Genomic DNA, 9,954 nt, shown 5'->3' on the forward strand with positions numbered 1-9,954 from the left:
TGTGTGGATTTACCACATCTTCTTAACAGTGGTTTTCTTTGTGGAAAATCCTGCCCTTTTATGACTCACTTCTTTTACTGTGCTTCTTGAGATCACCTCCTGAACTCCTTGTATTGATCTCCTTGTTTTAGGAAAATCCAACCTTTGATAGAATTTTAATGGTTCTGTGTAACAAAGTATTGAGGGAACTTGGTAGAATTACCTAAAGTGTCCCCCACGCCCCATGCTCTTCTGGATTGGGATCTGTGTCAGTGGCTGCTATTGGTAAATCCCCTATACATTCTCCTCTCTCTTCCTTAGTCATGACTTTATTTGGGACAGCAATGCATCTCACTAAAACACATTCCCTGGGAACTGTTGCCATGTGATTAACTTTGACCAATGATATGTAAATGAAAGTATGTGGGGCTTTTGGAAAATGTACTTAAAAGGGAGGAATGCACTTTTCTCTCCCTCCACCATCCCATTCTGACTATTTGGAACCAGGATGTGACTGTTGGAATTTCTGCAACCAGTTTAGATGACCTAGAGAGTAGAATCCCTGAGTTGATGATGTAACCAGAAGGTAGGACCTCAGGTACCTGATGACACCTACAGTTAACAGAGCAGTCGAAGACCACCCACATCCAAACTTCTTTCGTATGTCATAGAAACATACCACTTATTTAAGCTGCTATTACTTTTACATGCAGCCAAATAGAATCCCAATGAATTCAGGGTCAACTTTATCTAAGCTGCATTCTTTTTTAAGTTAGAGTGAACATCAATTACAATTTTAACACAACCCTTACTATTAAACAACCCCTACTATTAAACCATAGTTTAATAGTAAACCACAGTTTATGCACATGGGCTTTGTCCCTGATCATATTTTGTAGGATACTTTTTCTCAGTTTCTTTTCTTCTCAATCCTTTCCAGCAAATTCCCACTGACCTTAATATTCCCTTTGTTCCCTAAAGTTCCTCATAAAGCTCCTGGAGTTAATCCTGAAGCAATGACACTGTTCCAGACAGTTCTTGGAATTTTTTTTAAAGATTTATTATTTATGCACACAGAACTGGGGTACAGGCCAGAGGTGCAGGGGCGGTGAGAGGATTCACCAGAGTGGGGAGCAGAACAGGCCGACTGAGGAAGTACACTGCTGAGGGAAGCAGCAGGAGGGTCATGAGAGGTCTGCCGCGCCATGTGGGTCACCTCCGGGGCAGGGATTAAACTCATGCTGAAGTGGCTTTAGCTTCTTAGTGCTGCATTTACCAGCTGTGCCACCAGGGAGGGCCCAGTTCTTGGAATTTTATCTTTAAATTTAGACAAAGGAAGGCTATGCTGGGGAGGTTGCCTGTCCCATTTCTTAGAACCCATGGTTTTTGCTGCTTGCTGTCCTTCTACCATTCAACTGGTTCTGGTTCTATAGGTTTGGTCTTTGGAATTTACTTGGGATTTCACAAGGATACTGCTTTCTGGTTTAATAAATACTATCCTGAGGCAGGAATAGAAATGAATGCTGAGAATATACTTAAGCTGAGTCTATACACTTTAAAATCCCAGTCTGAAAAAATGACCATTTTGGTACTCCCAATGATTGACTCGGACTGGTTATCTTAAAAAGAGTAAGTGCCGGGAATTTGTCTATTATCAAAACCTGATGTTTCTAAAAATGATTGATTTAATGGACCTTATATCTCTTTTATAACCCTCAGAGACCCAGAGTCTTTTGCATTTAAATTGCAACGATAATAGAATGGAGATGATGGACTCCCATACACACATGTGCACACTCTCACCCCTGACACACACATGTTATCATGCACCCCACACCCATTATGTCATTCTGTTTAGTTCCCTCTGCTCAGTTTCAAAAAAGGGCAAGAATAAAAGTAGGAATGTTTATGAAAACTGCTCAAGATATTGTGAGCTTTCCTCTGTAAGTCCAAAGTTTGCTTCCTAGTAGGCATGGCCTGATTTCTGTAGGTAAATGGGTACATGGGACATTTCCACAGTTATTCTAGCTATACCTCATCTTCTTTCATTTTGCAGTGACGGTGAAGAAGAACTAGGTCAGAGGTCTGCTTCTCTAGGACGGACTGATACTGCAGGAGGGAACAGTAAGACGTCTGCAACTCCTCTGTGCGAAATTCCAGTTCTTGCTGAAGGGCCAGCAATTTTTTCTTCAGTTGCTGAAGTTGTCTCAGATGACACTGTTTAGAGGGCTCAAGGTCCATCTCTAACTCCTTGAATGCTAACACTGGCTTCTTGTTCTGCAACAGAAGTCGATACACAGAGAAGACTTGAGATCATCACTAAGCATGCATGTGTCCTTTCATGGCTCACTTGTCCAGCTTGCCACCCATCTTTCCCTCCTCTTATCTTTGCATCTACAGAATACTTATTAAACATTTTACTCTACTCACAATGAAACATTGTACAGTATTTCTACTCTCTAAGAAACATTGAAAAGAAGAGGGAAGAAACCCCCATGGTTCTTTTCTACTATTTAGATCTACCATTCTTACTATTTAGGTCAGGAGACAAAACATACACAGAAGGACCTAGAAAGGAGGATAAAGATACACATGATCATGTGCCTATGTCTTGCCTTCACATAGTAGGGAACACAATTGACCTGGGAAGTAATGGATGTCTGCTTGTGGTTCTTGGACTAAACTCAATTGCTAATAATGCCCAGATAAAGTGGTAAACTTTTAGAGAAACAGCTTACTAGAATTCTGAGAAATGGAAGGGAGACAGAAATATAGTTCAGGTATATCTGGTACTGATGTTCACCTCCTGAAGGAAGATGTGACTGCAGATTCAGGAAGGGGGAGGGAAGGGAATGAATCTTAGTTAATCCACAAGTCACTTGCTGCTAACTTCATCACACAACTTCATTCATTTATTCCCTCATTCATTCAAGATAGGTCCACACCTACTTTCTGTCAAGTTTTCTTTTGGCAGAGAGCATCCCTAAGTTGTCTATTGTAGTACAAAATGAGGTCTTTGTGGAGACACTTCCATATTTTCTTGCCCAAGATCCTTTGGCATGTGAAAAAGGCAGATGAAGACAGTGGTCAGTGGATATATTGTAACCCTCCTCTCTACTCATTATTTCCTTACTTATTCTTTAAAACTCTAAATCCTTCTCTTTTTCTCATTTTCCCCTGCAAAGCTGATGTCAGTACCATAGACTTTACAGGCATGCCCTTAACACAGTATTCCATATTTTCCCTTGCATGGTAATTATCTCTGTGATATTATCTCCTAATTAAATTACAGCCTCCTGGAGGTTAGGGCCATGTCTGTTCCAAGTTGTGCAGCCACCATTACAATCCAGTCTTAGAACAACTCTACCACTTAAAAAAATTTCTTCAGGCCCTTTTGTCACTCCTGTTCATGCCTCCCACTCCCGTCAACCACTAATATGCTTTCTGCTCTCTGGACTTGTCCATTCTACATTTCATATATGGAACTGTGTGTGATCTTTTGTGTATGGTTTCTTTCACTGAGCAAGTTTTTGAAGTTCATTCAAGTTGTAGTAAGAATCAGTATTCTATTCCTTTTTGTTGCTAAATAGTATGAATATATCTCATTTGTTGATCTGTACAACTGTTGGTATTTCAGTTTTAGGCTCTTATGACTAGTGTGGCTATCAACATTAATATGGTGGTTATGGTGTGGATATGATACATTCATTTAATTTAAGGAAATATTATGTGTATGCACTATATGTCAAGATGGGGATGAAGAAGTGTATAAAACTGACAAAATTCCTGCTTTTGTGGAATTAGCATCTGGAGGAGGAGAAAAATAAGGGGTGGAGAGAGCGAGAAAGCAAGAGCAAACAAATATGTGATAGAACACACACAAATTAAACATGTAGTGATGTAGTATGCTAGGAGGAAGAAGGGCAATGGAGGAGATAGTTGTAGTTCTCAATTAAGTATTAAGTGAGGACCACACTGAAAAGCTGACATTTGAGTCAAGACTTGAAAGTAGCGAGGGAAGGCGCCCACTGGGAACACTGGGGAAAGAAAAGGGCAAGTCCCAAGATCTGAGTAGAAAAGCCATTTTATTCTGGATGGAGCAGAGACAGTAAGGGTGACAAGGTGAGAAGGGAAAAGCCTACCCAGGTCATTCTAGAGATGTCACTGCTTCTTTCAGGGAGATAAAGAGCATTGGAGAACATTGAGTAGATGAGGGATACGAGCTCCTTCTGTTCTATTAAAAACCAGCTATAGGGAGGAAGAAGCAGAAGAGAGACCAGTAAGGAGACTGTAGCAGGAATCCAGGTGAGAAAGGACGGTGGCATAGACCAGGTGGAGGTAGGAAGTGGTTGGATTTTATTATATTTTCAGAGAGCGTCCACAGGGTTTTGCTGATGCACCAGATGCGGGATAGTGGGAGATAAAGGTCATCCAAGGTAGGATGACTCCATGGTTTTGGTATGAGTCATTGGAGAGATGGAATTTTAGTCTTCTTTAGGGGGAGTGGGCAGGACAGCACGCACAGATAAGGGAGGCATAGTCTACCAGCTCAGAAACAAAAAGACAACAGCTGACTGTGTTCAATTTAAATTACTCTTCATCACTCTCCTTGGAGTTTGTTTCACTCTAAATGCTTCAGAACAAAGAGAGACAAAGAACATGGATCACTAAAATCACCTGCAAATGAAAACCAAGAAAAGATGAACTCTTGGCCTGGATATTTGGTATGTGTGGCTGGATGGAAGCTGATGTAACTTCTTTCCTAAGCCAAAGATGGATTTTGTACTTACTGTGGGAAGCTATAATTACCAACATTTATATTTAGTGTTTTTAGCTAAATACTGTTATTATTTTTAATATAAGACTGTTACTATTCTTATAACTTATCTATGAATGAAGTTTGGAAAGAAGGGGGTTGGGAGTAGTGTGGGAGGAGGTTCTCAAGAACCCAAGTCCTCTGTCTACCCAGGTAAGCTGGGAAATGGGGATCTACTTGGAAAAACACGTGAGCCTGAATAAGTACTAACGGCGCACAAAGTAAAGCAAAAGAGTGAACATCTTGGGTCGGTTAATTCAGAAGGGTTAATCTTAGTAAACATTCAATAGAATCTTTATCAAATTTTGTTCAAATCTTGTTTCTTTTGGCTTTGTTGAAGTTGAACTCATCTCTGAGAATGAAGAAACTGGATTCCTGGTCTTTCTAGCACTGGAATGTAACCTTGGATATGCATCTGCCTTCTTCACTGCTGCATAGGTGTGGCCCAGTTGAAAATGAACAGTAGTCTCCTGATTGTATCTTCTTTCTTTGTTTCATTTCCATATCCCCAACTGTTTTTTTCATTCCCCCCAAAGAATGAGAGAAGTGTCTTTCTTTTAAAAGGGGTTGCATTTTTTCTTTAGCCTCCCCTTCCTAGTATGAGATACACCACCTCAACCACGTGCTCCTAATGACTCTGGCTTCAAAGCCTCCTGTGGGTAAAAAATGTCTTTTTCTATGTATAGAAAACAGTCTGGCAGTGAGACTGGTGAGTTGTTAATTTCTCTTCCCCAAAAGGTCATGTCTAATTTAGAATCTTCTGGGTTTAATTTTGCTATTGGTAACATGATAGACCAAAGGGATGATGACTCTAGTTTAGAAGGAAAAGATAACTCCAGTTTAGAAGGTCAACACTGCACCTGATTTAATTTGTCTGGTAAAAAAGATCCAAGACTTCTCAATCTGCAGAGAAACAAATTTTCTTGGATGAGAATTCAAACACTCTCTCACATTTGTTACCTATGGATTTAGAGGAATCAACATTTTGAAGAGTGGGAGAAATGCCTAGGTTTATCTAAGACATTAAATTTTTACTTATTTATCTGTAAGTATTTAAAAGATGATTTCCCCCCTGAATTTTAAATGAGTAGAAAAGGCATCGCATGGATGAAGCCTACCTCTCTCTTATACATGTGCCAAAGAGCATTATCATAAAGACATCAATGCATTTCCTAGTCTTTTAAGTTTCCTTCTTAGTAAAGATGTAGATATGGTATTAGATTCTACTTTGATCTTTAAACTGAGATTTAGAGAAAATGAGCAAGTTGGAAGTGATTTTATGGAAGTAAGATTAGTTCTTAGAATGACTATCCAGAGTTGGACATGCTTCCTGTGGCCATCTGCCCTGCCAGTTCCCTTAGACTTCTCCAAGCCTCCGCTGTCTTAAAAGGTGGAGAACTGTGGCTGGTAACCTGTAGGAATCTGTTCCCATATTTAGCCAACCTTTCAGTCCTACTTACGGTCAAAGAGATTATAGTGGTTTCTCCCTCCTTGCCTTGCACCCACTTGATCACAGAAGGGAATTAATTGGCCTGGCATGATTTGCTTTTTGAAAAGTCATATTGGTTTCTACCCAGTACTTTGTGCTTTTCAAGTTGATGCTAATTGATTGATGTTAAGTTCTATATTTTCCCTGATATTGAAGTTAAGCTGACAGGTCTATAATTACCAGGATTGTCCTTTTTCCCTTTTTAAAAAGATGAGCACTTCATTTACCCTTTTGCAGTCTACAGGGACATTCTTTATCCTCTTGAGTTCTCAAAAATAATCGCTAGCAGCTATGTAATAACACCTGCCAATTCCTTAAGTACTCTTCCAAGTATGTCATCAGGCCCTGCTGATTTGCTTAAAGCTGGCTTTTCAAAATAGTTTTTAACCATTTTATCTCTTGTTCTCACTTGCACTGACTCTCTTCTGTCTTAGGTTAACATTGCCCTGATGACTGGATCCCTGCTGACTTTCCTCCCTTCATTTAAGAACTGAAAGTTTCATCTTTTTCCAGTTCATTGCCATGAACTTTTCCCATCTTTGAGGTTTAAATGAGATATTTCCCTTGTAACTTTGTTTTAGCCTTATATCACTAGAAAGGTTTATCTGTTACTTTTTATATCTTCTACAAATGGCATTTCTTATACTTTCTGGTCCAGGAGATGGCATAATTCTATTTTTAAGTGACACACATTTCTATTGAATACATCTTTGTAGTTGAGACATTCTTACTAATGGTCTGTGCTTACCAGAGATCAACTTTTTAAAAAGTAAAATAATTTGGAATAATGTGAAATTAATAGTTCTCATATACTCTTCACCCAGCTGAACATAATGTTAACATTTTATATGACCATAGTATCTTTGCCCAGGCCTAAATGACATACCTTATTGGGCTTTTACCATTTTTTCCCCCCTAAATGTGTGCCTTTTTTCCCCTTCTGTTCTAGGATCTAATCCCACATTGCATTTAACAGTTTCACTTAATTTTTTTCATTCCTACTGATTCGAAGTGATATCTCTGTGTGATGATTTCCACAAGTCTATTAATATTTACATATTCATCTAATTACTTTTATCTACAGAAATCAAATTTCTTACATGATTTTCTGCTAAAAATGAAGTCCTCCATATAGTTCAAGATGATTTCGACAATCTGAGCTCTACTGCGTATAGGGATTCCTCCCTAAGTCACTGCCAATGCCAAGCAAGCTGGGGAGTAACTGGAAAAGCCCTTCCTTTTCTGGTTTGATCATCATTTTATTATGCTTTCTCTGTGGTCCCTTTCTCCTTTGACTTTCAGGAACTCCTGTGATTCCTAGCAGGGAGACGAGAGCGAGTCGAGTGAGGCACACATTTCTTTTTTTCTTTTTCAAAATAATATAATAGTTTATTTTTACATCATTTTGTGCCTTTTTTCATCTCAGTTGTAATCCCCCTGGGCTTCCCATCACGAAATCACCCGTGGAAGCACACTTTTTTTTTTTTTAAAGATTTATTTATGCATACTGGGGTACAGGCCAGAGGTGCAGGGACGGTGAGAGGATTCACCAGAGACAAAGTGGGGAGCAGAACAGGCAGATCTACAAGGTATACCACTGAGGGGAGCAGTGGGTCAGGAGAGGTCTGCTGCACCACATGGGTCACCTCTGAGGCTGGGATCGAACTCATGAAGTGGCTGCATCTGGTTTCACAGTGCTGTGCAACCCATTTTAACCCATTGTGCCACTAGGGAGGGCCTTTGGAGGCACTTATTTTTAAGGCAGGACACAGCCATGGTTGAGCAAGTACAGGGCTGGCACCTAAGGAGAGAGTGCCCATGAATTTTGCACCTGAGGCAGCTTGTTTGCTTGCTTTCCCCTTGTCTCATCTCTCCCAGGATTTTGGAGCATAATATATTCTAAATGTACAAGGTCATGTCATTTTGTTTCATTTATCCACTGCCCTGCCAGCCACTCCCTTAGTTGTACATGACATCTGATAGAACATTTTAATGTTCTCACATAATTAAGGTCCTGAACTATGGCCTCCTGCCTATTTCCTTAGCTTCTTGTTAGATATTAGTCAAAATTTCAGAAAGTCTTGGGTTTCCCCTTTGTTACCATATTACATTTCCTTGTGAAAGGCAGTTTTTGCAGGGATTTTCTGTGTTTAAACCCTGCTGTAGAGCTTGTTTCAAGCTGCTAGACCTTCTTCTGGGCAATTAAAATAATAAAACATGATTTAATACCTTTCTCCTACCAAGTTGCCAGGTACATTTATAAGCCACATGGATTCCCCTGGCTGGGGGAATAAATAAATTTGTGACAGCAGTGATGAAAATATCCTAAAACATAAATATTTAGAAATAAGCAGACAATGATAATATTCTCTCTGAGATCCATTTAGGAAGGCCAATGGATTTTTCTGTATTCGTGACTTCTGGGGGCATGGAGCAGTGCTGTGTAAGATAAGGGAGAGCTGCTTTGTTGGTAGCATTTTCAGGGCATTACAGATGGACAATCTGTGGTTTCTACAGGGAGGTGTAAGCCCTGGGACAACTCTAACAGACATAATTAGGAGATACCAGAACTTTGACCACAAACAAAGAACATAGGGTTGCATACACAGCAGCAGAAAGGCTAATTTAGGGGTTTCAGCAACAGATCTGTACAACGGGTAACTGCTTTGTATTTGCCAAGAATTCAAATCCATAAGTGAAATGAAAACTGCAAGTAAGGAATTCTTTTCAGAGACCTGTGGAGAAATATCCCCCCAACTTGTATGAGTAAATTTACAGGCTGGCTTAGTGAGATTAGTGGTACAGTTTCCAAAGAGAGAAACCTCAGGTTGAAATGAAGTTGCCTCTGTTAATGAACTGCCTAGATTAAAATTAAGTTATTAGTTCAAAGTCACAATCTCAAGAAAGAACAGGACTTCTGGTCACACGTTTGTAGGACAAGTGTCACCCTTAGTATCTTGGCTTGGGCTCTTCTGGAAGCAAACCTTGTGCCAGGGAACTGAGTACTGAGAAGTAGTTTACTTGGTGATCTTAGGAAGCCCTGGTAGGAGAGTGGGGAAATGTGACAAGGAAGCGCAGTGAGCTGCTAAAGGGTGTGTTATCAAGCTGATGGCCAACACTGGGATGCTGGGTTCCAGTTGGGAATTCTGAGACATGGCAAAGAACACTGATTAATGTGCAAGAAGGACAGGTTATTTAATCAGCCATCTCTCAATGGTCAAGAGTTGCTTCTAGGACACTCATTCTTTTCTTCTCATCCATTCTTTTGCACTATAGCTCCTTTTATGATTATTTCCTTCACACACACAGAAGAAAATTTCATGGGGAGAGGGTGGTGGGTGTGGTAATAAAGTGCACTGGCTCTGCTGAGGAACAGTGATCTCTCCAAGCAGGCTTTAACTTTCACAGTTGATTTTTAATTATTTCTAACATCCAGTAAGTAGATGATGCTACTCTCCATAGAGAAGTATGATCTGGTCATTTCAGGACCATAGGCCTCGAGTGCTGCAAATTCAGGTGTGAAATGTCAGAAAAGGAAAAGATAAGATGCCTCAGATATCAGATGTAGAAGACCTTGGAGATAGCTAGATTGAAAAAGCCTGAGGGAAGGGAGAGAGGGAGGGGTACTGAAGGTGTATGTGTGTGTGTGTGTGTGTGTGTGTGTGTGTGA

This window comes from Condylura cristata, unplaced genomic scaffold (genome assembly GCF_000260355.1).
Source record: "Condylura cristata isolate star-nosed mole 26May11 unplaced genomic scaffold, ConCri1.0 scaffold00028, whole genome shotgun sequence".
NCBI lineage: Eukaryota > Metazoa > Chordata > Mammalia > Eulipotyphla > Talpidae > Condylura > Condylura cristata.